A 27,679-nucleotide genomic window follows, 5' to 3' on the forward strand; every position below is an offset into this window, starting at 1 on the left:
ACTCCCCGCCGAGCTCAGTATCCAGGAGTGACCCGGCTCCCAACAGTAACGCGGGGCTGGCGAGAAGGTTGTGGTCTCGGTGAGGTGGTGCTGACAGGCTCAGCCACTACTTGGGAGCCTGTTGCTGCCCTGATGCAGAAGAGCTCCCCACAGGGCAGAAGGTGGCTGGAGCTGACCACCTGCCAAGCATTGCTTCCTGCTTTCCTCTGGGCCCGAAGTTGCAGTGGGGTCTGCAACTCTCCATCACTTCCCTTGCTGTTTTAGATCCATCCCTACCCCTCAGAACGGAGGAAAGGATTATGGGGACTCGCATCTCATAGCAGCCTGGGTACTGGGAAGGGAAGCCCCTGTTCTCCACGAGGCTGCATGAGTCCCTGGGTGTAAGATGTGTCTCGATGTTTGGAGGGAGAGGCTCTCCAGGAAGTTGGTGGCAACACAGAGTGTTGTCCCCTCCAACACTGCCACGAGTGCACCCGGCCTTGTGATGTGCTGGATACAGCCACTTGAATAGCCGAGGCCCTCCAAAAGCAAGTCCTTAACCTTGGAGCCTGCATTTTCGTGGGGATACCCTGTGTCTGGCTCCATTTTTGTTGCACTTGCTACTGGGATCACCCGTCTGCTCACTGGGGAGCTGGATGCTGCTGCCTTGAGAGGGTTTGGACCCTCTCTCCTCGAGGTCTGAAGGCTTTCTAGGACTATTTTACAAGATACGCTTTGAGTCTTGTGAGCTGGAACCTGTGAGCTTGAGCACAGACCCACATCTATTATTGAAACACATTTCTCCAGGCAGGAGGACCACCCCGTCATGCTCATCCTTCTGGATGGCATGGCCACTCCAAGAAGAATAGTGCTTGAAGGCTCAGATGAAAGGAGCTGGGATAAGAGGTTGTGGCCAGCAGAGTTTGGCTCAGATTAGTTCTTGAGAGCGGTACGAGATTTGGCTTCCTAAAATTTCAAAGACTTTTGCTTTAGCTCGGAGCCCAGACACGTGCCAGATGCTGTCCCATGGGCGGGAAGAGAGAACCAAAGGAAAGTTGCAACCTCCCACCTTTAACCTTCTTGTTACACATGCACAAGCAGCCACCAGGTACACGTGTAGCCCCGATGGATGGTTTCTGGGCACGCTGGCATTTGTGCCAGCTCCAAAACACACCTGCAGCTGCCTGGACACATAGCAGAAGGCAATATGCACTACTAGAGCAAATGAACCTGACTAAACACCTTCCTCTTCTTAACACCGATTGGGCTGCAATTTATGCCTGCCATGTTGAACCAGCCTCTCCGTCTCGAATGGCGCAGGGCTCAGGATCTGGCCTCGCTCGCAGAAGCGCGGTCAGAGTCCAGGCAAGACTGAATGACGTGTCCTTGTTCACAGCACTTCAGAGGTCAGCCGGCTGTCACCTGCCTGCTCCTTTCTTCAGCTGCGCCTCCATCCCTGCTCCCCCGGCCCTGTGCCATTTGCCCTTAGCCGGTGCTTGGCACACAGCAGCACCTGCCCCCCCGGCTATGTGACAACCTCAGCATCCCGTGGAAGGGAACCATCCTGGCAGGAGCTAAAAATGACACATCCTGTCACACGCCCAGGCCTGTTATTAGGAGCCAGCGGCACAGCTCCCTGCAGGCAGCTCGGGCCCCTCTCCAAGACTTGGAAGTTAAAAAGAAAAAATACGTGCAAAGGAGCGGAAGGGGGATTCTCACTAGCATGGCACGAAGCAGGGGGACAAGGGAGCTCATTTCCAGGGCGGCTGGTGGGACAGAGCAATCATCGCGCCCGAGTTAGCACCTGTGCGTCTCGGCAAGGAGAAGGGCTGATTTCCGTGACGTATTGCCCCAGTAATGACTTGTATGGCTCCAAGCCGGGGCTGCCAAGATTGATTGTGTGCCATAAATGTTGCCTCTGCTGGAGCAGCTGCTGCCAATGGGAGCTCAGAGAAATGTCACTTTTAATTAAAAAAAAAAAAAAAAAAAAAAAATCTCACCAGGGAAAAGCCGTGTGGCTTTTACAGGCGAGAAGAGGTTTCACCCGATGCCGGAGTTTGCCAGACACTCAGAGAGGAACAGGCGTCACTCCCTCTCAAGGCACGGCCAGCGCTATCCCAGCATCCTAGACGTTCCCAGGACAAGTGCTACCGAGCCCCCAAAGCAGCACGTCTAAGACACGGGTCACATCAGCTTCAGGAGACCTCAAGAGCTCTTATTTCCCACCAGGTCTCATTTTCATTTGCAGCGTTTTAAATATTTTTGGCAAGTCCTCTCACTGGCGATTCAGCCCAAGTCCAGCGATTCTTAATGGGTTTTCAATTGCAAATCGTCACAGCGATACGGGCTGGGAGGCTGATTACCATATGAACCATGGCAGAACACCGAGAAATGGCGTTTTCCGTTTTAATAATCTGTCAAGCAAGTAAGTATCCTCCTGACTTGAGAGCCACTGGGGATCTGGACACTTCCCGGGAACGCGCAGTAAATCACCTTTTGGATGAGGACGCCTCTTCCCCAGCGCACACTGCTCCAGGCACTCTTTGGCCTTCAGACTCCTGCGCTGCCCCAACCCAAGCTACGCTTCGGTCAAGCGAGGCCCCGATGAGGGAATGCAAACTGAGAGGACTAAGCAGAGGCTACCAGAGAAAGGGACTGGCCACAGCCAGAGGGTTTAGTCCCAGATCAAGCCACGTCCTCCTTCTGTGCACCACTGACTACTCTTTGGGTGCACGGTCCATCTGCAGCTCCCTATCCGTATACACACCATCTAGCACAATGGAGCCCTGACCTCAGACAAAGCCACTAAGCCCTGCCCTGATGTGGGAGAAAGTTAGTATAAGCCATTTTTCCTAACCCCTCTGCTTTATAGTTCAACCTTCTCAGCCGTCGATACTACAGTAGCTAACAGAAGTGAGCCACATATCAGGGAATTTCTCCTGACCACAGAGCTGGGAAACAGAAATCCCATCCCAGCTGGACTTAGCCATGGTCTGGCGAAGACTTTTGGGAGCTGAAATACTGCTTTATTGTTAAATTGTTTCTGAGCTTCAGTTTCCCCATGGGTACAATACTTCCATTCCCCGCTGTAGCTGCCTGGAGACTCCTGGTTACAACACATCACAGTAACAGTAGCAACAGCAACATAAGGGATGCCTGTACACACCATGGGGTTTAATCCTCATTACATTAAATAAGTTTATAAAATTTAAACTGGATTATTTTGGAGCGTCACATCAGTGTTTCCATGTGCTAGGTTTTTGAATGAATTAAGCCCGGTGCCTGGCCAATGCCACATGAGACCAGGATGGTCCAGCGCTGCCCCACCCAGCCCAGGGCCCCAACTCCATGCCTGTGTCCTGCCATGCAACTGTGGGAAAAGGAAGCCAGCAAAGAAGTGGAAGCAAATCAAAAGTGGAAGCTATTCGTGTTTGCACACAACAAATCCATGGATGTAACGCCTGAATTCGCAGTGAGCCAAACTAAACTACATCCAAGGAGTTTTACTTTAATGCACCAGGACTTTTAAAGCATCCGGAAACCCCACTCATGCAAACAGTCATGCAGTTGCAGCGCAAGAAAGGGCAAAAACCATGGCACGTACAAAGGCTCAAGGAGGCAATGTAGACAAGTGTCCTTTCGACCTCCAGGGAGCAAACTTGTTCTTATAATAGCCCCTACTGTCGGATCCAAAAAGAACGTACAATTTCAGGAAGATCCAAAATAAAGGATTTGCGTGCAAGGATGATAATAGCTTCAAAGGGCCCTGTCTGTGCTCATGGCATTCATTACCTAGAGCTGTAATGAGTACTTCAGGCTTTGTCTTCACTGGGGAAAAGAGATGCTTTTTAAAGTAAGCGCAATTTAAGGCTGGTTAGCTTAGCTTATCATGGGCTGGAAACATACCCTTTGTCTTAGGAAAGGCAGAGCCCAATTCATGGCTGTCGATACCCTGTGCTACAAAAGGCATCTGGAACTTCACGGCAGCAGCTGGCCAACAGGTTTCAATCTAACGTCCGAGCTAAAAGGAGAATCTCCGTTAGCTTCCAGCAGTTGAGGGTCTCTGACATGGCTGAGAAATTTGTACTGCAGCCAGAAGAGGGCAGTGTACACCTAAAACCTAGGCTATATCCCTGGCCAATGCTGTATACATCCTAGCCTTTCACCTCTGGGCAAGGAAGCAGTCGCTTTAGCCCCTACACAGGGTTGTGTCCGTGGGAAGGGGAAGCGCTATTTTTAATGACGGGATTATCCTTGCATTTAGCTAGGTCACTAACAAGACGAGCAAGCCACGAAACACCCTGGCTTCCCCTCAGGACCAATGCCACGTGCTCGCCGGCTGGAGGTGAACACCGACCAGCCCTGGGCAGCCCCGGATGTTGGCAGGCCAAAGCGCGCGGCTGGACAGGGCCGGGGAAGGGCTCCAGCAAGATCCTTTGCCACGCAGTCTGCGATCAGCACCGAGCTCAGGTTCGTTTGAAAGAGAACGGCTAATGCAGAACAAAACAGGGCTGTTTCCACCTGCCACAAATACCCATTTGCCCACAGCATGCGTGCAGGCGATGCTCACGTGCATCCGCACGCAGGCAGACCCCAGGTGAACCCAAGCTCTTACCAACCGTGAGGTGCCTTGCTCTGGCTCATCCCTTAACCCCCGGCAAAGACTCTCCAGTGAGGCTTGGCAGCCTCCAGCTATTGCTCTGATACAGAGCTTAGGTCTGCGGCGCGAGGGGAAGGGGCACAGCTCCGATCAGAGCCAGGCAGCACCCGGAGCTAAGGCAAGCTGTGGGAGCAGACATCCATCAGCGGAGACGCAGCAGGGCGGGCTGCATCCAACTCAACCCAGGGCTACGACCAGCCTTAAAAACTACTATAAACCTCTACCAGGGAGTCAGAACAAGGCCGAAGGGGCCAGAGGCAAGAAGAGCAGGAAGGCACCAGAAGGAAAGAGGCAGCAGGCGACGAGCACAGGCCCGCTGAACGCTCGGTCAGCATCGAACCCGTGCCCCACTCACCCCCAGGGCTCCGGCGCCTCTCAAACCCAGCCGGCTTTGCAGTCCAGAGCAAGGCAGGCCGCTCCCAGAGCCCTCGCTCTGCCACCCTGCTGCCGGCCGGCGCCGTATTTAACACGCTGTGCGGGACGATGACTTCAGCCTGCTAAGACCCGTCTTCCGCACTGGAATTTTGCCTTTTAATTTGCATAGGCAGAGGCATTCATTTTCAAGGGCTGAATTGTTTGAAGCTTTTTTCCCCCCCCCACCCCTTAAAAAAAAAAAAAAAAGATCCTCCCTGAAAGAAACCCTTAGCGTCCCCACTACAATTACACTGTGCCATAAGCATCTTCTGCTGAAACCTCAGCTGGCCGTAATTGTAGGATACAGAGAAAGCGGTAAGCGGGACGGAGTAAAACTCGTTTAACCCTTTGCTCAGCTCGGGAAACAAGTTGGTTAAGGTCTATTACTTGAAATGAAGCTGGGCTTGCCTCAGCTCTGCTCTTTGCTGGGTGGCCTGAAGGCAGCCAGGTTATCGGGTTTCTAGTTCCCTGTAAAAAATAAAAAAATCGGCATTGACTGTTTTCCCCGGAGAGATGCTCCGGGCCCGTTTACCTTGCTCTGAGTTCACTGATCGCTTATAAGACACAGGCGAGGAGCCGTCAATGTGCTCTCTACTCCAAAGGGCGATGACAGCTTATGCTGACAAGCGGCAGCTGGGCGGCTGCCCGCCAGCTGTTTGCAGGGTTGTGCCATTGGTCGTGGAAGCTGCGGGGGCCCCTCTGCCGTTCCTGATCTTTAGATGCGTTTCATTTTGTCCTTAAACAGCGTGCTCTGACTTACCCTCCAGCCTGAGCCTGGATCCCCGCGAGCACGATCCCCATTGCCTCTCCCCTACACCACGTTAAGCCCTTGTCTAGGAGTTTGCACGTGCAGTACAGCACGACCCTGAACCATATTTGCAAAGGCTCCTCCACCTAATGGGACAAGCCCATGGCATCTTTCTGGGAGCCTCACCGCCCTGGAACAAGCTGCATCCACCCTCTTCCTTCCACAGGAGCAAGACAGCTCCCCTCCTAGCTGCCCCCCATGCAGCTGGAGGCCCCCCACCCAGCAGCAGGCACCACAGGGGAGGCTGAGGGGGGCACCGGTCTCCTGCAGAGCCCCAAGTGGGGGCCAGGGAGTTCAAGCCCAGCTCTTGGAGGAGAGGCAGCCCTGCTCTGCTCGCACAAATGTCTCCGTCAGCAGGGAGGATTAGTGGCAGGCAGCCCCCAGGGCCCAGCTCCAGCCCAGCTCAGGACTTCCAGGCACGTCTTCCAGGGAAGACTATTCATGGAGCTGTAGGTACGGGGTGTTCACGCCACGTGGGTACAGTTCACGGGAGCCCATTTGGCAGGGCAGGCACCAAGGCCCTGCTAACCACGTGGCAAGGAGCATGACCCACTTGCTTAGAAATAGCAGCGACGTTTGCTGGGTGGCACGCTGGCCAGGTGTCAGCCTGCCAACCTGCAGCCGCTTCGAACACGCACGTCTGCCTTTCTCACGCCCGTCCCCTGCACGGCCCGGGGAAGCAGGGGAGATGCACTCGCAGCTCGCTACCGATGAGCTGGCATGCTTTTTTTTTTTTCTGTTTTTTTTGCACCGGTCCTGGAAGTGCTGCAATACCAGGTCAATGCATGGAGTGGATGGAGCACACTCCGGTTCCACCACCCAACACCAAAAAGAATCTGCTCAACATAGACCTCCTGTGGAGGACATATCAGAGACAATCACCTGCCCTGGGAAAACCACCTGATTGATCATGGCGTCTCCCCTGCCAGGTAAGTGCTCCCCCGGGACATCGCCATCCCGCGCACTGCCGGAAAGGCCAAGAAGGGCAGCGAATGCAAAGCACCAGGGCAGGCTGACTGACGCCGGCACATCAGAGACCCACTCCATAGCCACGGCTTTGTCTGATCCCACAGGCGTGTGGCATGCTCTGATAAGCCCCACTCCCTCGATACAAAGCGCTGCCCTTTTAGGACGAGGGCTTGAGCTTCTGTCTCGCGAAGGGAAGCGAGACCTACGCGAGCCAGGTTCTCACCCCGCGCCCTCTCCGGGAACCGTCTTAAAGGGTCTCATTTCCATCTGAAAGCTCCCATTTCTCCAAGTTGCCCTGGTTACCAGAGATTATCTGGGAACTGGCGGATCCATTGCTTTTTCTCACTGTTATGGTGTGACAAGAGGCTTCCCTGCCTTCGTGCAGCTGGTCATGCTACTGTGTCCCCAACCTGGGGACAGTGCCGCACATACCACCGCTCCCAGACCTCCCTACGGATGCCAGCCCCCTTCGGAGACCCGAGCAGGGGAAAGAGCATCTTCCCTTCGCTTCCCCTAGACTGAGCAAAATTCTCACTTTTCACTGCGGCACTATGGGAACTATTGTCGGAGGGGCTTGAAAAGCAAAAATCACAGAAGGGAACATCTTGACCAGTCTGGCCAGCAGGCTTGGACTCCTCAGCTCCCTTACAGGGAAGCTGGCCCAAGCCAGGTATTACAAAAGATGGAGAATTGGCAAAGTCTGTTTAAGTTTTAACAGAAAGACCCTCTCCTTAAAACAGAGGGAAAAAGACAGACTTTCCAAGGCAATTATGAAAAAAAAGCAAAAAAAAAGAACCATTTCATTTGCTAAAGCTCTCTGCATGGCTCCCGGGAGGGGAATTTCTGCAGGAGTATTAATTCCACAAAAAAATAATTATGTTGCCATGACTTAAAAAAAAAAAAAAGCACACAAAACCCCTTCAATTCGAGTCATTCTTCTAAAAAAAAGATGAAATCCAATTGCTAGGGCTGCCGGGTTGGCTCCTGTGCTAAACTAGTCTGTTTTCTTCATCCCTTCTCCTTGCAATAAAGGAGGATGTGTTTTCCCTCCTCCCCCGCCCCCCAACTCTGCAGGAGAACATCTCTATCCCGAGGCCTCAACACTGTTCTCGAGTTCGGGCATATCACCAAACCCTGTTTATAGGAAGGTCGGTACGATCCTTTTCTTCTAACCAAAGCTGGTCCTTTGCTCCTAAGAGCTACCATGGTGGTGGAGGGGAGGAAGAAAGTTGCTTTTGGGTTGCCAAGAAAAAGCAAGCCTTTAAGGCGACCGATTTGTCGATGGCAGGCGGGAGCATTGGCAGCCGAGATGCTGGCTGGGATGTTTGAGAAGGCAGGGTGCGTGCATCGACTCCAGATGTCATCAGTGGAGCCTGGCGTCAGAGGGCCGGGCAGCTGGGCACCTGAGTGTGGTTGAGCCTACCTTGCAAAGGAGCAAAGGCAGCATGCAGACAACCCGCAGCAAGTAGGACAGGTGAAGCCTGGATGCACCAAGAGTCGACTCCATGCACGGACACAAGCCCTGCCAGAAAGGCTGAAAGGAAGGTGCCCTGGGCATCTGGGCATCCGGGCCCAGGCGGGACTTCCAGTGCGGCAGGGTTAAGAAAAAGGCAGATCTGAGGCTACGTGATACTGGGCTGGTTACAACCGTGACTGCAGCGAAGGAACGGCCGGAGGAAAGAAGAGTTCAGAAATTCCCTGTGGGAGAAAGGGCGTGGAAGGAAACAGGAACCAGAGATGAAAGGCCTGCAAGGGAAACAACACAGCCCCACATCTGTGCGCCGCGCCGGGGAGGAGAGCGTGCCAGGTGCAGCCGGAAAAAGCACCGCGCTATCACCCACTCAGGCCCCTCCGCAAAGGCCCTCGCCCGCCCGGCGGGCGGACGTAGGGGCAGGAAAGATGCGTCAATCAAAGGGAAGGAAGAGGCACATGAAAGTACCTTTGCCTCCCAGAAGCCCCTTAAGAATAAAGCCGAGCTGGATGGGAAAGGCGGCGTTGTTGCCACAAGACACAAAGGGGAAGGATGGGCACTTGGGGGGTTTTTTTTCCCCCTCAAGGGTGGGATTTTTTATTGCTGTTTCCAGAAATGGCAGTTTTCAGAGGGGTTTGCCTGAGAATATGGCAGGGAAATTTTTCATTTCATTCAGGAGGTCATTTGGTTTTAGACAGAGAAATACCAAGCCGCTTTGGCAGGGAGCGTGAGATATGGGGAGATGGAAAACCATTTGGTTGCATGGTTTCCCCTAGGAGAAAGGTAGTCCCATGACGGCACAGACCGAGATCTGGGTTCGAGGGATTGCTCCAATAATCAAAGCCTTCCACGAGTCTCGGGGGGCTGAGCCACGAGCTGCGATCCGCCCTTACACAAGGAGGATGCTGCAGTAGCAGCCATGCAAGCCTGTAGGTAGTTTCCACCCTCCTCACCACGTGGCGACTCTATGAATCACTGCTTAGTAAGGCCGTGGGCTGAATGGGGTCAGGGATGCTGGGCTGACCGGCTAGGCGGATGGTTTCCCAACTGTTTTGGGCATTGCAAAACACAGATGGGAGCTCTCCCTCCTGATGAGGCAATGGACCTGCCCTGCGAGCTCCGCTCCAGTTCATGTGCCAGCCTGCGTGCGCTGGATTGGCACACGGCCGATCGTGCCGGACAGACTCGCTGCAAAAGGAGCCTCGTCCGACCCGCCGTGCTGCCAAGCTCTGCTTCCAGGCTCGTGCCTGCAGCCACCTTTCCTCTCCCAGCCTCAGGGTGCACGGGAGAGCTGGCAACCGATCCGCTGGGTCTGTGCGGCAACGGGCTGAGCTCTGGGCTCGGTGCAACGATGGGCGCTCGAGCGGAGGGGAATTAAGGGCAGTGATGCTGCGCCAGGGAGAAGAACGGAGGGGAAGGGAAGAGCAGGGCCGAGATCCTGCGGTTCTGGGTGGCGGCTCTGCCGTGCCACGTGCCACTCGCTTGGCATCGAACAGAAACAGTGTACGTTTTGGGTGGGGGAGCTAGAGCCATCACAGACACCGGTTCTGCACTTAGGATCTCCAAAGCTGCTGCTCTGGGACAGCCGTGCCTATGCCGCTGAGTCCGTCCATCCGCCGTCAGTCTTCTACCAACACAACCACGCGGAAGAGCCAGTCCTTTGGTCGGTGGCAGTGACGTGGGCCACGTGCCCAGACTCCGCTGCTGTGCAAAAGTTACAGGCCAGCAAAGCAAGCTGGGCTTGCATGCCACAGCGAGCGCTGCTTTGCAGCAACAGTCTGCTGCCTGCGCTAGGGAAGCTGAGAAAAACCATCCTGAACAGTGCGCTGAGGCTGCACGGCAACGCTCAGATGGCAGCCGTAAGGGACGGAGTCAGAGCACCTGTAAAGGCGCAGCACCCTCAGCGCTACGTGCTGCATGGATGTACAGGCAGTGCCTCCCCAAGAAGCCTGCAAGCCACCGGCTAAAAAGAGGGCATATGCCAGTCAGCGGCAACGCTTCCAGTTCTTCTGCTCTGAAGTCCAGCGTGCCCCTCTTCCCCTACCATCGCTGCCCAGCGAGTAACCGGACCCGCAGGGTCTTGCAGGGAGCACGTGCATCTCAAATCAGCTCGCCCTGAGAATCTCCCACCACGTCGACAGATGCTGCAGGTGGTGGAGACCCAGTCCCAGAGAGCTGCCTGCCAGCCCCAACCCAGCTGGGCTCTCTTACCCCCCCCAGTCCATCATATGCATCCTCCATCAACCAGCAGGAGGCTCCATGTGGCACATAAATGGTTTCTGAAGCACTTTGGCAGCTGGGCAGAAGCAGAGAGAGACAGGGTAAGGCCTGGCCCAGAGCCAGGCTGTGCTGGAGAAACGGCGCTGAGAAGGAAGCCGTAGCAAAGCTGCATCTTCCCCCGTGACTTCAAGGTCCCCCCCGCCACCAAGTCCAGGCCCCAGGGGTTATCCCGCCCCTGCGATCCTGTCCCTTGCATAGCAGCAGGAGAGACAGCAGCCCTCTTGCACGGTGCTTCAGCCCCAATCCAGAGGGGACTCGAATGCGCTTTGCACGTGCTGGTCACGCCGAGGCTCAGAGACCGTGCCGACCCGTCACACTTGCCAGGACCAGGCACATTCGCTCTGCTCTCCTGCACTAGGTAGGTCCGGAGGTCTCGCCTACCAACCCTCTTCATACCACCGCCCTCTACTCCAGTGCTTCTCAACCTTTTTTGTACCAGGACCCATTTGTAAACATCGATCCGGCCAGTCCCGGCCCAGTGCCCCCTCGCTCCTGCCCCGCTGCCTTCTGCCCCCAGACCTCCAGTGTGGGGGGCAAGCAGGGTGTGCATGGGGCAGGGGTCCCCAAGCAGCCCCTTGCAGGCTGGAGCTGTGCCAGCCTGCAAGGGAAAAGCCACAGGTTCCCACGTTTCTCTCTTTTAAAGGAGAATCCATTTTTCAAGTTGGTTGATCCATTTTTCAAGTTTATTCACACCCTTTCATACATTCTTGCAAGCCCTGGGTTGAGAAACGGTGCTCTACGTGCCCCACGAGCCGCCTCTCACAGCGTGAACGTCTATGCATTTGCACCACGCTCCTCATCAGCACGTGGCATGGCCGCTAGCCCTCCCAGCACCTCGACAAGGTTTACACGGTAGCCTGAGACATGGGTGCTTGCAGACTCACCCAAACAGGCATGGATGCCACACTGGAGCTGAGCCCCGAACAACTTTCTCCCCGGTCCAGTCCCAGCAACCTCTGCTAAGCGCACGTCGGCTCGCGCGACGCCTGACATGTGGACGTGTCGCTGCGATCCATAACTCGCTGCTGGCTTGTCTGCACGCCTGGCTGGACTCCCGGGAGCCGGCCGAGGCTAGCAACTGCCCAGCCTCTCCGGCAAGGAGCCGGGAGCCTCCATCTCCTCTAGAGGGAGAGGTAACCCTGCAGTCTGCTGTCGGGAAAGCCCAGCTCGCTCCCTGCGCAGCCGTCAGCCAGAAGCAGCCCGAAAACTTTGCCTCCTGCCTCTTTAAGACAAGGATCCAGCGTGCAACCCACACCGAGCCGCCGGCACCAGGGGCTCTTGCGACCCTGACCAATGCAGTCTGATGAAGCTCGGGTGCCCCGTACCGATCACCCCAGCCGGTGCCAAAGGCAGGCTGACAACCGCGACAAGGGGAAGCCAGGCTCGGCCTCCCCGCCAACACTGCTGTCTCCGGATGTCACATGCAGACCCAACCTGCTCGCATGCCCCAGCCCCTTGCCAGGTGAGAAGCCCCCAGCACCACTCCTTCAGACCAGGCACTGTGCAAAGAGAGGCTACTCCCAAATCACCTATATAAAAAGGTCACAGCTACTCCCAAAAAACACCTATGTGGAGGTCCCAGCCACCCCACGTCCCTCTCTGCTCCCCCTGCACTGCTGCCCACTCTCCACGAATTCAGAGAAGCCAAGACGTATTTACTTTTCCCAGTTACCACGTGCATGGCACCGGACTCTCCCGCACGCCCCTTCGTGGCTCCTCCACCTTGGAAGAATCAGTCCACGCGGCCGGCGGGCTTTCGCTCCCTCGCCTTCCCGGCGCAGACACGGGGACGCGGCCGGCAGCACAGGAGGAGAGCGTCGGCTCCCGCCCGCGAGCTCTAGGCCTCGCTGTGCAGGGAGAGCCCGGCTTTATTTTCTGGGATATCCCCTCCTCTCTTCCCCCAAGCAGCGGCGAGGAGCTCTCGAACGTCGCGCCAACGTCAGAGGTTTTCCTGACTTGGATTCGAAGCAAGGCCAGTAAATCTTACAGAGGGGGTGGGGAGAGAAGAGCTATGAGAAAACTAATGGACACCGTGCAAGCTATAAACACCAGCTGTAGTCCCTGGCAGCAAGTTACCTCCTCAGATCGTGGCTTGATCCGCTTCCAGCCCCACCTTCACTCTCCAGACGGCAGCAGCAGCCCCTCGCCCCTATTCAGTGAACTCAAAAGCCAGCAAAATCCAGGCAGGGGGATAAGGGGAGGAGGGGATGGATCAACATGCTCCCAGCTGCTGAGCGCTCCGAGGTCTGCGTTCAATTAGTGATGTCAAATGCCAGTTCGGAGGAAGGAGGGGAGCAGAGAGCGGGGGGAGAGAGAAAAAGAGAGGCCAACTCCACGGGGAATCGTAATATAATCATTTAAGCTGGCTGCCTTGCAAATCTGAGCGCTCCAGTTGGGCGCTGGCTCCCCGCCAAAGCCTGGAGCAGTGTGCAGAGGGGCCTGGCTGGGAAGCAAGGAAGCCAGCAAGTGTGGCTTGGATTTCAAGGTAGGTACCAGCCCTGCAGAAAGCTGATCCGGATCAGAGCGGATTAATGAATCGCACATCAAATGCGGGGCCGGCGAACAGGAACAGGGAGAACGGGGGCAGCCTCCCCGCTGCCAGAACGCTGCTGCGGGAGCGCTTGGCTTCCCCCTCCTCCGTCGACCACGTTTCCCTCCTTGCACCGGGTGCAACACAGGACCGCCTGGCTCAGACCCGGTGTTGCCACCGATTCTTTGCATGACCTTGTCAGCACCACTGATGCACACAAAGGTGCAGCCCCTTGGTCTAGGCAGGCGCTATCTGCCCACCTTGCAGGGCCACTCCACTGGTACAGGTCACGCTGGCTTTGGCATCACTTGTCTCTACCCAACAGGACCCCTTGCTAAAGGCTAAGAGGCTATTCCCAGCTCCCCCATCCCTAGTGGCAAGGCCGTCACAGCCACCTGCTGCATGCAGCTGTTCATCTGTCCGCTCCTAAATAAATTGCAATTTTACACCAATTGCATCAGGTTGTGCCATGACCTGTTCTTGTCCCTCGTGGCAGGGTACTATTGTACTCAAGGTGTCTCACTATGACTTGAGGGGCGAGTTTGCTCCAGCCTCTACAAAAAGGCCATTCCCTCCCCGCCACCAGTTGCCAACGGGCGATTGCTTAGGCAGGGGAGTGGAGGGTGGCTAAATATGATGCGTCCACTCCTTTTTTCCCCCTTGTGCACCACTGGCACTCAACGCTGGCGGTCTTTACCCATGTGCACCCAACCATCCGTTCCACTTGGCATCAGCCGTAGCCAGAAACCACCCCTCCATCCATCCCCGGGGCTACTCATCTCTGGCCTGCTGCAGTCCAGGAATAGTTGGAGGGCGAGGCCAGGACAGGGGTTTCCTCATTCCAGGTGGACCCAAAGCAAGCATCCAGATGGCCTATTTCCAGGCATGAGGAAATACCGGCAATGCCCCAGTGAGCTGGAATCGTCGAATACTTCCTGCTGGGCTCCTCACCCCAGCTCCCCAGAACCATTTTCTTCCTCCTTCCAGTTACTCCAGTGTTTTGATGCTGCCCAGAAATGCACTCCATGCTCCCAACGTGCGACCTCCGTGCCAGCAGCTGGAGAGAAGATTTCTATTTTAAGAACTCCTCCCGCCTCCCCCACTTGCAACCCGAGTCTGCTACCCAGCATCCCTTGCCAGGGGTGCCAAGCACTCGCGTACCAGCCATAGAAAGCTTGGCCAAGAAGCCACCGGGGCTGCAGCCAGCGGAGGGGGCAGGACTGGAGAAAAATTGACTGGGCAATGATGGCCCAGAGCGGCTTGCCCAAAGGCTGATTTAGACCCTGATTTCACAGGGAACTTTGCAGACAAACCTGCTGAGATCACATATGTTTCAGCGCCAGGAATTTGGGGGCTACTGGCATCCTTGCTCTTTGCCCCACACCCACACTCCTCCGCCCAGTGAAATGCTCCAAAAGGGACAGGAAGCCTCACACTACAGGGCTGCAGGCAATATCTCCCAGAGACCTGGATGAGCTCCTGGTGGAGGAAGGGCCATGCCTACTTAGTACGGGGTACTTCTGCATCTACGGGGTACTTCTACTATATCTATTCTACAAGGTACTTCTGTACCCTACTTATTACGGGGTAATAGCCTGAGGCTGTCCAACCTAAGGCTTGGGTGAAGGGATCCCAGGTTCAATCCAGCTGAGCTTTCAGACTCTCTTCCCCAAATAATCCTCCCTAGCACCCATACCCTCAATCTGGAAGAGGAGAGGCAGCTACATCCCCATCCAAACCTTCCCAGAGCTACAGGATCTCCAAGAAAGGGGTCCTGGAGCGGGAGCCTTGCTTTGTCCTCCTGAGACCGTCAACACGCAAACAAGATCTGGAACCAGCTTCCAAGAGAAGTGGTGCAGGCTCCTACCCTGGGGGTCTTTAAGAGGAGGTTAGATGAACACCTAACCTTTCCTTTCCTGCCCCGGCAGGGGGTCGGACTTGATGATCTGCTCAGGTCCCTTCCGACCCTAGAAACTACAAAGATGGCTATTACATGCAGATGCTCCACAATTCCTCCTTATCTTTTGTCAAGCCCAAATAATCCATGCACCATGCTGCCTCTGCTGTTTTAGAGGATCGTGGCCTTTGGATTGGGCTGTGACCTCTACGCTATACATGGTACACAAGTACCCAAAGGAGTGGGTTAGGGTACAGCACCCCCGAAGCCTCCAACTGCTCCTCCTGCCCAACAAAATTCTCTTAAACAGTTGAGAAAAAAACCCCAAAACAATTCACAGGGACGAGGGAACCTTTGTGCTCGCTAGAGACCTCTCTTATTCTCTCTTCTCAACTAGACAGTGACTACAGGCTTTGCAGTGCGGTTGTGCAAAGCCACGGAGAAGCGCTTACTCTCTAATATCACACATGGACCAAACAATCAAGGTACCAACTTTATCCAGAGGGAACAGGCAAATCCTCTCTAGCCCCATTCAAATCCTGGGCCCTTTCCCCCCCACTCCCTGAAAAGATCAGAAAGCCAGACAGTTGCTTTGGTAGTTTTGGTGGACATTTCTCAACTAGGACCTAGACAGGGGTTATCATCCCATTTTATCTGCTGCATGTAGGCACCGGACGGTAATATTTTAGCCACTGCTAGGCTAGGCTGGATTCGAACCCTTGTCCGAGGACATAAAGAGATCCTGTCAATAATGTGCTACCCACATTTTAATAAGGGGCTTCCACCAAAACACATTCATTAGTCTGCAAAAGCCCAGTAGTAGGGGGAAGAGGAAATGATCCATCATTCCTCTCCCTGCTTTTAAAACCCGCAGACTCCCCTCAGCAGTTTTCCAGCAAGGGTGGGGAAAATATGGATTTCAGAGGGTTTTACAGCTCCAGACAGACTTCTCTCTAGCAGGGATGAGCTACTGCCAAGAGAGGAGGGGACAAACTCCAGTAACAGGGGAGCCCTTGAAATTTTGTGGCACTATCAGAGGCTCACAGGATTCCCAGCGTGTCTAGAGCCTGGTCATTCCCCTTCATCAGCCCATCCTTGCGGTCCACCGCTGATATTCCCGTCTTTCCACACCTTGCTGTGTGGCCCTACACTGGCTTAGTTCTCACGAAACGCCCGTCTACATCAGGCACGATTTTTGCGGTGCAAGCCTTGCATGGCATGACTGGCAGTAGGCCTCCGGCGGGGGGTGAGGTTTGCATTGTTTCAGACAATGGAGGCAACCATCCCCTTCTTACACCTCTTCCGAAGCCACGGTCTTACTTGCAGGTCCCAAAACAGCCTCTAAACCATCCACCAGCTCCTCCCAGTATCAACAGCTTGCTCTTTCCCTTACGGAGGCCAGGGACTAGTCGCAAGGAAATAGCACAACCAAAGGGTGAGAGCGGAAGGACATAGTCCTTTTAGTGGTGGCGCCCCTCAACCACCCCCAAGAAAGAATACAGCAATGGACTCGACGTCGGCACAGGAACTGGCTAGAGCAGCATGCGGACACCACCTGGAACAGGCGACATTTTACCCCCATGGGACTGAACATCCTGGTTCAGTTTTTCGTGATTAGCGTTGCCGAGGAACACAATTTTTGTCCGAAGACCCCACGTACTCCGGTTCTGGTGCTGCTGTTGAAGACTGCACAAGGTCTGTGCAAAGCCTGGCTGCAGGAATACGGAGTAGCTAATATATACACCACCTAGTCCAACTATGGCCGAGCCACGCCCCAGGCCAAGCTGAGAAGCTCCACGGGTATTTACGCTTCCTCCTGGGGAAAGACTGAGCTGGGCAAGGGGAAAAGTTACCAGGGCTAATAGTGCAGAAGGTCCCAAGGTATCTTCTCCCAAGCCAGGGAGGAGGCACACGTGCCCTTGCATGTGGGGCAGGAAGGACACAGGCCAGCTTACATCGTGATCACCGGTCCTGCAGTCACTCCAACGATTTATGCCCTGACGTGCTACCCCCTGCATCACCGCCACTCTGCCCGCGCCTGCGTCCAGGCCAGCTTGGCAGTCAGGGATGCTCGGGCTTCCCTCAGCACCTCCCGGAGCGTGTCCGCTCTCCCTGGAGCTTACAGCTTGTCTCGACTAAGTTTTTGCACACATCGCAACGAGTTCATGCCGCCGGGCTTCCCAGAGCCCGTCCGGCTGTCTCTGCCAGTCACGCTCCAAGCTCTCCGGGGCAGGCGCTATGCCCATCTAGGTCCTTCTCCAACCGCTGTGGCATCCGATGCCTCTGACCCGTTTCTTGCTGACTGTGCTAGGGGCTGCAATTCCCCTGCAGTATGGACAAGGCCTTACTCTGGTGCCAGCAAGTTTCCCCAGAGGGATAGGCAAGAAGCGCCCTCCTGTCTAGCATACCTGGCTCCACTAAGCCTCTGCTGTCCCTGCAATCCCTTATACTTCTTGACCAAAGTCAGCAGAGATGATCTCCCCTGCTCCAGACGCTGCTGCTTCCCCCACCACCGATTGCCTGCCACCAGCGAGGGACAGGTGTGAAAGTGCTGGACTTTGCTGTCGAGTGCAGCATAATCCTATGAGTTTGGGGAAATGCTGGCTTGGTCCAAGTGCCCTTTCCTTGTCCGTCTTGCTCAGCTCCCCTGTCCCCAGCTGCTTCCAATACCTCCTTTCTCCACTGTCTTTTCTGCCAAGACAGGACCAAGCTCCTTTGTCAGCGATTCCTGCATCTCAGCACCCACCCGCCCCTGCACAACTCATTCCTGACACACTAGAAACCCTCCCAGGATGTTCCCATCAGGGTAGCAGCCAGAGACGTGTGCTCAGCGCTGTCACACAGAGCGTGACCCTCCGCCTCTGGATGCTGCCAGCCAGTGCCGTCAAAGCCACGAAGAGAGAGACTGCACAGCAGCGTTTTGCTGGCAGCGTGAACACAAGCGCCCAATGGCAGGAGCAGCCCGTCCGAGGGAGGCACTTTTTTTTCCCCTCCTAATGCGACACGCACCACATTCGCCAGGCTGGCAGAGTTTTGCAACCAGCCCCATGAAAAGGATCTGTTCAGTCTTGAAGAGCTACTACGTGCAATTTGGGAACCGACTGCTGGCGAGCCTGGGGAAGCCAGCCCTCTGTCAGCAGTTCTCCGTTTGCCTTATAATTTACTTTCCGTGAACGCGCACACGGAGGTCAGACCCTGCTGCTCTTGTGCCTGCACTGCCTGTCTGGCCCAGGGTCACGTATGCAGGTGGGGGGGTGATGGGGGTCAAAGAGACGGAGCATTTACCTGGCCTGCCTGGTTGCTTGAAGTTTCGGAGCTCTTTGCGCTCCAGAAGGTGGACGGCGCATTCGAGGGAGCAGCAAGCCAAGGGGAAGCCTCTTTCATAAGCACAGCAGGGCCTGCCCGACTAGCTGCTGTCCAAACAGAGCCCGGGACACAGACAGCTGGTGCAGGCGGGGCAGACAAGACAGGCAGTGGGAGGAGGAAGAGGCGCAGCAGGGGAAATACATGCCCGAGGTCACGGCAGGTTGGGAGTCCAGCCGAGAGCGGCGGCCAGGCCTCCCGAAAGGGCTCTCTGGAGCTGCACCATGCAGAAATGGGCTTGCCCCGTGCAGGTGGGATGCAGCGAGGACTCTTCCCCTTGCTGCTGCCAGCTCAAAAGGGCATGTGTTTTGGCCACAGTGCTCAGCTCAGCCTGCCACTGCCTGCGTCCACAAGGGTCTGTGGGTCCTGGCTGCCAGGTGCATTAGCGAGCGACCGCAGCAGCAGGTGCTGGGGTTGTGCCGAGCTGGGTGGTGGGTGCAGAGGGCATGCAGGAGATGTGAAAGTAGCAACGAGATCCCTTTGCCCCTTGCGTTCGACACTTCGGGATGCTTCTGGGTTGCTTTTTAGGGCTCATGTGTTACCTTTATATGCCGCCGTTTCCCACAAAGCTTACAAAAACCTTCCAAATGCTGATGGAGCCAGAAGCCTCTCCCCACCGCCCAGCTCCTCGGCATACAATACGCCAGATATCTGCACACGGTCCACGCAAAGCACAGCGCCACCTGGCACACCCGTGTCCTGGCACACTTAAAAGCTGCACATGTCACGTGCATTTAGCTGGATAGGAACATGCTTGACAGACTGGACAGGACAAGACAGGGAAACAGCCTAGTGACAGAGAACTTAGTCTTAATCCTAAGCCAGTGGTTTTCAAATTTTTTTCATTTGAGGACCCCTACAAAAAAATTTGAATGGAGGTGCACACCCCTTTGAATTGCAAGTGTGGGGATTCACGTATTTTGATTGATCTTAGTCATCTTTTGCAGACCCCTTAGACAGGCTTAGGACCCCGAGGCATTTGCAGACCACAGGCTGAAAACTGCCGCTCCCAAATAAAGAGCAGCATGTCACATCCAAAGCCCAGACCTGCTCGCTGTGCCCCCCGCGTGACTGTAACCAGGGGAGTCATAAGGAGATCAAGTGATGCTTAGGTTGCAAAATGCTCCATCACAGCCTGAGAACTGCCTGTCCCGTGCTGGTCTGAAGTGACCTCTCTGATCTTCTCCATCAAGGTCTCCCTTCCACGCTCATGCTCTCTACCTATTACCTGGTCTGCCAAGCTGCCTCTTGCTCGAGTGAGCATACATCGGTTTGGCCAGGACGGCCCCAGATTCCTTAGGCTGCTTGGTCAAAAGTCCCAGGCTGGAGTCTGGTGGGGAGACGGAGCAGCATGGCGCGCCAGGCAGGGATGGTCACCCTGCCCAAGATGCCATGTGCAAGGTCTCTGCCCGCCTGCACCACGCCGCTCTTCCTCTCTGCCAGACTCCGAAGCACAGGATTTTTGGCCCTGGGACTGTCCCATCTGAACCAGGACATATACCACTGCTTGGATGGGAGAACGACGTATGGCTGCATAACGCAATCCAGCTGCCGCCAGAACCTGCACTGCCCTTGCTGGGAGCACGGGGCCTGGCACGAGCCACCGAGGAGCAGGCTGGCCATGGAGATCCCGCGGAGAAACTTCTGCTTTACCCTTACAGAAGCACAGACGTGGGAACGGTGCCTGGGGACCGCTGTGCTGGTGGAAAGCAGCTGAGGAGCGCGACGGTCCGAAGCACCGCGCGGGGCTGGAACGAATTTACACGTCTGCCTAAATCAGATCTACAACTTAAGAGGGGGCAACTGGGTGCATGCACAGGCACACGTCAGTATTACTCACTCGCGAGGCCAGTCCTCCCTCCTGCCGGCCTATCAGCATCTCTCAGCTAATCGCCACAAAATGAGAACAGCTCGAGCTCCTTCCCAGGCTGCTGGCAACGTCTTTCGGGGCTGGTTCTCCGGCCTCTCCCTGGGCTGCGAACCAGCCGCCAGAAAGTAGGTTACTGTCTCAGCAGCAGTGTCTGCAGCACACAGGGACGTTTTAAGACCTGGCCGGTACATTGGCATGATCAGACCAGCCAGCTTCAACACACAGGGATGCCTGGGCCTGGCTTTTTGCTCGGGGCGTTACTGGGAAAGCTGCTGCTGATCCTGCACAGAAGGGGTCCGTACACCCGTCTCCCCTGCCCACACCGGACAGACGAGCTGTTTTCTTACGTGCCAATACAAAGGAGAAACTGCAGCTGTGTAGATTGGAGACCAGTGCAGCCAAACAGAGCCCGGGCATTGCCTGGCACAGGGAGAGCAGAAATCCCAGGTGACTTTAGCGTGGAGATGAGCTCAGGCTTTCTGTGCACCGCATGGCTGACCTGCACATCCGCGAGCTCAGAGAAACAGGTCTGCTTCCCGACTGGGACCGCAGAAGAGAAAGAGGGGAGGACTTTGCACCCTGAGACGCGGGGCAAAGGAGCAGAGGCTGGGAAAAGGCCTTCTGCTGGCTGCTTGCGCCGGAGAGGGAACGGACTAGACCCTTGAAGGGGGTCTTCACTGCTGCTGCAACTGCTGTCAGGTGCTTGGACACTGGGAGGAAGGAAAAAGCAGAAAGGGAGATCTAGAGATGCCAGCTCACACAAGGAAATCCCCCGGGGATTGCCAGCACCGCCTGGAAGCAGTTCAACTGCTTCCAAAAGCAGGAGGTAAGAGGGGCTGGGTGGCAACGCAGCTCCAAACCAGCCCGGTGAGTCTCCAAGGACAGGAAGCTCCTCGTCATGGCTCCAGACCTGCACAGAGCTCCCGACATCAGCCCGTGTGTCACGGACCAGCCTGACCCGGGAGGGGCGGCTGCACAGCAGCGACCTCGCAATGCTGACACCTGCTACAAGTGCTGCCGCCGCTCCTTCCTGCCACGCTATTTCGGCCGCCGCTGGCAGCGATCACGCAGTAGCAACGCGAGCGTGACGAGGACTCGGCCGTGGCGACGGTGCCAGCTGGGAGCAGCGCAGAAAAAAAAAAATACAATACAATAAAATCAGCCCGTTGCACCGACACCGCGCTGAAGGCCAGCTGTAAAATCGCAGATGGCGCTTCTGGTAACTTGTGCTTTGAAACTTGACAGCGCCCTGCTAATTAGCATGTGAAAAGCACCACGTGTCAATCACGGGCACGTTCCAGCACAGGCTCGGCTGTCATGGTAACGCTGAAAGTGGAAGTGGCAGCTCCTGCCGGGTTGTGCGCTTCACACACCCCCGGGAGGCCGCCTGCCAGAAACCGTGCCAGCCTGAGACGTGCGAAGTCAGGAGAGGAGGATCGGCCACAGCTTGCCTCTGCCCGACCTCGATTCACCTTCCCGAGGGATGCTCGCCCCCGGCGGCACCGCTGCTCCGGCTCCTGGGTCCCTGCACTCGGGAACTATTGCACTGCATCGGGCCGGCAGCCCGTTCGGGTCCGGTGGCTCCCCCTCCAAACCCGATGCACCAGTGCAGGGCATCCCCTAATCTGTTCGTTATGAAGCTGTTATCTCACCCCATTCACCTGCCCCAGAGAGACCACTCAGCCCCGTGCCCTCCCAGCCGTGAGGCTACAGAGCACAACCCGATCCTTCCCCGCCCCGCTGGCTCACGATGCAGGACGTACCACTGCTCTGCCCACCCTTGCCATGCGACCAGGCGAGATTAGACCAACCGAGCAGAAAGCCACCTGCCACTTGTTAGGAGGCCACTGGAATTGGGTCACCTTTCTAAAAGGGGAAGCAAAGCCCATTATCCGCTTCCAAGGAGGCCTGGCCTTGCGTGCCCAGCCCCATGCAGACCCTGCGCAATCCTGCAGCCAGTCCTTGCTGCCCGATCGCTTTGGACCCGGAGGCTGGGAACGCCAGGTCTGACACTGTCCTCAGGCCAGCGGTCAGCCCTGCGAGTGCTGCTGTGCGCTCTGCAACATCCCGCAGGGGCGGAGGGATAGCTAGACCTACACCTTGCACGTAGGAGCTAAATGCGCGATCGCTGTGGACAAGAGCCCAGGTCTGGGCTGACGTTACCGGCTTCATCTGGGCAAAGGGGGTGCCAGCCACAGCAATGAGACATGATGTTTGGGGGGGCCTCCTCCTCCCTGGGCTACTTGCTACCATCACTACCACAGCCCCCAAGCACCTCCGCTTGCATGCTTGCAGCCCCTGGTGAGGAAGGGGGGTGCTCCTACCCCCCTGCCTACACACTGACGGATGCGGGGAGGCATGAGGAAGGGAAGGGGCTTGCTCAAGGCCCTGTGGCAGGAATAATGGCAGAGCAGTGCACCCAGAGGCCCCAGGCAACACCCTGTCCTCCTTCGGGAGGTGCAGCGGGCAGGCAGCAGCATAGCTCGAGGGCCCCAGCCTGCTTTTCCCCTTCTCAGGGTAGCTGCTGCCCCCAGACTTTGGGATACAAAGCAGGGTACGGCTACGGGCATCGAAACCCCTCTGTAGCTGCACCCGCCGAGCCAGCCCCAAACCCACAGCACTGGCTGCCATCTCTCAGAGACGATGAGGGCCACGGGTCCGAATTGCTATCCGTCAGACGGGATGCACCGCTTTCCCAGCAGCCGGGTTATTAACCTGGGGACTGCAAGTACCACACGTCCCTCTCACCACACCCTCCTAAATTATTCTTCACCCTGTAGCACGGCATGTCTGAGAATGAATAATAAGCAGTGCCGAGGGAAAGAGCAGCATTTCCTGGGACCCCTCGGGGTGGGAAAAGTGCTGCACCAGGGGACGGCCGAGCGAAGCTGGGCTGGGGATTGGGCGCTCAGCCTGCAACGTGCGCCCCCAGAGCATCGCCTAGATGGCGGCAGGGAGTACAGGGCACTGCAAACTGCCCCCCTTCCCGTCTCCTCGCCCACTGCGCACTACGCAGACAACCCCCAGGCCCTAAAATCCAGCTTGCAGGCGGCGGCTATGGGTTGGAGGGCTGCAAGAGGGCCTCTCCCGTCGTGTCCGGCTGCCCCTGGTACCACGGACACGGTCAGGAAACCGTAGGCAGCTGCACTGCTCTTGCCTCCCGGGGCCCAGGAGTGTGACGGCTTCCTCTGGCACAAAACCCCGACAAAACCTTACACAGCCCCCACTCCCACCATCCTCCTTTGTGGATGCCCGAGCTCCTGCATCCAACCCAAACCGGGTGGGAGGAAAAGGGAAATTCGAGCTCTGGGCTGCGGCTGCACCTCTGAGCGGCGTCAACTTGCATGCGCAGCCCGAGATGCCCATCAGCAAAGCCCGGCGGTGAGCGAGCCAGGCCGAAGGGCAGCACGGAGACGTGACTCAGGCGGGGGAGCATGCAGAGCTGGCAGGACCCCACGGCGTGCGGCGAGCCCCGCTGCTATGACGTGCCTGCTGCAGAGGCTCTCTGGGCGCGTGGAGAGAGGAGCAGACGCAGCTGCTGATTTTGCATCGTGCATAAAAATAATGGGAACGGTTTCAGCCGGGGGCCAACCGCTGGTCTGTGACGCTCCGCTCCTTTAACGTCCACCACGAGCCGAGACCTCGGGAGCTGCCCCAGGCTCGGTGGCAGCACGTGCGGATATGAAACCGCAGAGCATGCTGCCAGCCCTCCCCCTCCTCCCCCACTTGCAGAGAAAGGAAAAAGGTGACATTTATCTACACATCAGAGGACACATGGCTGCCACAGACCCTTTTCGGCTTACTCGAGACAGCGCTACACCCCCCCGCCACCCGCAGATAACCACAACCATACATTGCACCAGGCTGAGAAACAACGAGTGTTGCTGTTTCTGCAGAGATCCCAGCCCGCTTCCCAAATGGGCTGGAAGTTAAAAATGCCGAGCCTCTGCTCAGTCACAAGGAAAATGCATGCGCTGCTGGGGTGGAACCTAGCAGCCCTTTCACACGGCACCGCAACATGTGTCTCGCCCCTGGGCAGTCAAGGGAAGAAGATCACAAGCCTGAAACTGGTGTGGGGAGAGGGAGAGACTTGAAGCAAGAATTTTTTTGTAGTCCTGCTCCACTGATAAAAAAAAAAACAACACTGTTTCAATGAATGATGTGGGGTTTTCATAGTCCAAAGGGACACGGGAAGGCAAACCTCAGCCAAAGTCATCTTTTCCAGCAGCAAGAGACGCCAGAAAGCTGCTTCTATAAAAACAGCACCTAATGCATCAAGGTTTCACCCCCACCCCTGCCTTCTTGTCGGTAAGAAATGCTTTTGAGCATCTTGCTGGACCCAGGACTCGTTCAACCCCACAGACATCTACAGTCTTAGGTCTTGCTTGCAAGTCACCCCAACCCCAACTAGCTGCTTGGACCTGACAAGATCATAACACGGCAAGAAAGGCCCCAATGGTCTCAAGCCATGGAGTTTATATTTAAAACTGAAGCCAGCGGTGCAGCTACCTACCGCAGTGGGTCCCAGAAGAAAACTTGTGATCCAGTGCACCTACCTCCCTGGTGTCACAAGCCAACTCTGCAATGAAAGACTCTCCGGAAAGAGCTGCTGCTGTCTCCGGGAAATACTTGAATGCCTAGAAATACTTGTTGATCAGCACACTTCTGCTTTGACTTTCTTCCATGAGGGCATTTGCATGAAAAGGCATGGTCAGCAGTGACATGCAAATATGTTGCAGGAAGGGAAGTGTTTTTGTGGACACTCATCATGTGAAAACAAGACCAAGAAGAGGATGCACTTTGCTGATGAGCTAAACAGCTGCAATGCCCCCTGCTCCCCCCCACAAAGCAGAGTGATCTGGGCCCTTAAAAGGCCAGGCCTGGCAGGTGTTCAGATATCCTGTGGCTTTTCAATTTTAGTGCAAAGCTGTCTAGCTGGGGCATAAGAGGATTGCTATAAAAAGTGTGAGACCTGCAGTATAGATGAGCCCACCTGTAACAACAGCCCAGGCAGCAGCTTGAGAGCTGGCACGGAGTCCAGTGGCCTTCCTGGTGCCTGGGGCATCTCGAAACCAGGCATGGGGGAGTCGCTGGCAAGCCCTGCCCCGCTCAGGGCTGCGCTGCACGTCCCACTGTGATCTTCTCAACCAGCTCAACTCCTTCCTTGGCTCTCGTATGACATTCAGCCTCCTACACACCTCTCACCCTAGCATCTCCCGTCTCCCTTCACCCTTGCCACTCCAGCCTCGACATCTCTTGTGCTTCTCCATCACAGCACCCACCTGTGCAGCCTCCCTTGCTCCGCGCGCAAAACCTTCCCTCCTGCTCGGCCTCGGAGGCGTGCATGCAGTCTACAAGGCCTTGTGCCAAGTCATCATCTCTGCAAGGTGCCTTTCGCCTCCCTGCTCCCTCCCCAGAGCAGCGTGCATCCCTGCCTGCCTATCCAGTCCATCTCCAAAATGTCCGCTCTTGGGGGAGGCTGCGCATAAGTGTGTACAATTTCTATAGACATGAGAGGACTTTAAATCGTTCGGTTTTGGCGCCAGATCGCAGTCATGGAGAAACGCCAAGCCAGCCTACAGTCCAGGCTGTCCTTGAACAAGTCACCTCCAAATATTCGTGCCGTGCTGGCACCGAAGCATTTCCAAACACAGCAGTTCCCAGGGCGCTTGCCAGGCACCGGCCCGCTCCCAGAACAGCACTTCTGCCCGAGGCGGCAAAACTGGGACGTCAGTGGCGAAGCGAGCCCACGGATGGGGACACGCACTGGCTGCATTCTCCGCCACGCTCCAAGGGTCTCCCACCGCGACGGCCTAGCGAGTCCTCTGCTTCTGCTGCACGGGAGGCTGGCGACGGCCCCGTCACAGCTGAGACTCGCCGTCCGGAGACGGCGAGTGGGGAGGGGAGGATGGCGTTCCCACGCTGTGGCCACGCACCCGCATTCGGCATGGCGCCCGCCTCCTGCACCGGGGGGCTGCGGAGAGAACAAGGGCGCAATGCACTCGGCTCAGGGGCCCCCAGCGTGACAGACCCTTCCTCTTATGGGAAGGGAGAGAGGAATCGAACAGCCACCTTGCACTGACACCCCCGGCTTTACCATGGAGCAAGCTCCACAGCCCGATGGTCGCCGGGCTGCCGCCAGCATGGGCACGAGGCCTCCAAAACAAGGTGCAGCCGCCCGGCCCCATCTCCAAGGAGGGCAGGCCGTCTCGCAGCCTTCTCCGACCAGGCCTGCACACGCCAATTAAAGGATGCTGGTGACCTTCAGCCTCCTGCCGCCCTGCGGGCACGCTGGCTTCTGAGAAGAGACAGCTTTTCTGAGCTGTGCTGGCTGCAGAAAGTGTCGGGCTATTTATAACCGGTACCAGGCTGTAGCTGCTCCTGAAATCCTTGCGCTGCTTTGTACGGCAAACAAAGGCAGGCTGCTTAGCTGGTTTGCTCGAAACAATGCCCTGTCTCTCAGCAGCGGAGACGCTGGCCGTCCTCGCCCTGAGGCCAGAGCGCTCCGAGCGGTATTTGCAGGCAGCAGGGAAGGGTACAAAGCAGTTTCCTTCTCGAGTCGTTAGGCACTGCCAGAGGCAAATGCGGGTCTTTGCAGCTACACAGCAGTCAGCGGGAGTCTGCTTCCATTAAAATCAGTACAACCCAGTGGGTAGAGCAACAGGTTAGGAGCCGGCACTGAGTTCTGTGACCATCCTCAGTTTCTCCACCTGTGAAATGGGGCTACCTTCTTTGAAAAGCACCTTGAGAACAATGGATGAAAAGTGCCACAGCCCCAGTGGTGTTAATATTGCCACTGATGTCAAGGGGAGCAAGGTCAAGCCATAGTGCCATTACTCTTCCTTCCCTCCTGGGAAAACATTATACGGTGCTGGCCCTTGGGGGAATGGACAAGCTGGGGCCTGATGGGGCTTTTCCAGCCCGAGCTCCTGGGAAGTCCTGAACTATGCATGGGACGGAAAGCTTAATACAAACTTTTCAGCACACATTCAAATGATTGAGTCATCAGGCTTAACATCCTCCACTTCATTGCTTCCCAGCAACACGGGCAGCTTCGTTGCCACAGGCAGAACAGGAGTCCTGTGGGCCCAGACTGCCAGGCAGTTGAGAAAAGTTCAATCCTATCCAGAAGGACTTTTAAAAGTCCTATTCTCACAGTCCAAGTCACTGAAAAACAGGATGGAGCAAAGCTCCCGAGACAGATCAAGCATCTGAAGGACAGCTACAGCTCCTCAAGGCGTCAACACGACAACGCCAGTCCTCCCACACAATCGCACAACTCCCAGCACCTCTTTGGGAACCAGAGCCAGGGAAGAAAGTTTTGGGGATGCTGACCCTTCCCGAGAGAAGCAGCATAAAGCAATTGAAGCAACAGGGCCACCCACAGAGCACGTCCCCAGAGACTGAGCAGGAGCTCGTTGGGTTGGTGCTGGCCTGG

The 27,679-nt window shown here is 56.2% G+C and overlaps 1 protein-coding gene across 8 annotated transcripts in view; it reads right to left on the reverse strand.

Annotated features, from left to right (window-relative positions):
• The window catches only part of PTP4A3 (protein tyrosine phosphatase type IVA, member 3), a 69,212-nt gene that overhangs the window by 34,614 nt on the left and 6,919 nt on the right, over positions 1-27,679 (reverse strand). Inside the window, exon 1 of one of the 8 annotated variants that reach the window (XM_019553384.1) lies at positions 24,798-24,819. The exons of 3 other annotated variants lie outside the window; for them this stretch is intronic. The gene's annotated coding sequence lies outside the window, so the exon portion shown is untranslated. Of the gene's footprint in view, positions 1-4,994; positions 5,016-12,240; positions 12,432-12,657; positions 12,862-24,797; positions 24,820-27,679 lie in introns of those variants that run through there. 4 more of the 8 variants (XM_019553345.1, XM_019553376.1, XM_019553352.1 and 1 more) reach the window with 4 other exon arrangements.

Source organism: Crocodylus porosus, unplaced genomic scaffold (genome assembly GCF_001723895.1).
Source record: "Crocodylus porosus isolate Cpor-Errol unplaced genomic scaffold, CroPor_comp1, whole genome shotgun sequence".
In the NCBI taxonomy this organism is placed as follows: Eukaryota; Metazoa; Chordata; order Crocodylia; family Crocodylidae; genus Crocodylus; species Crocodylus porosus.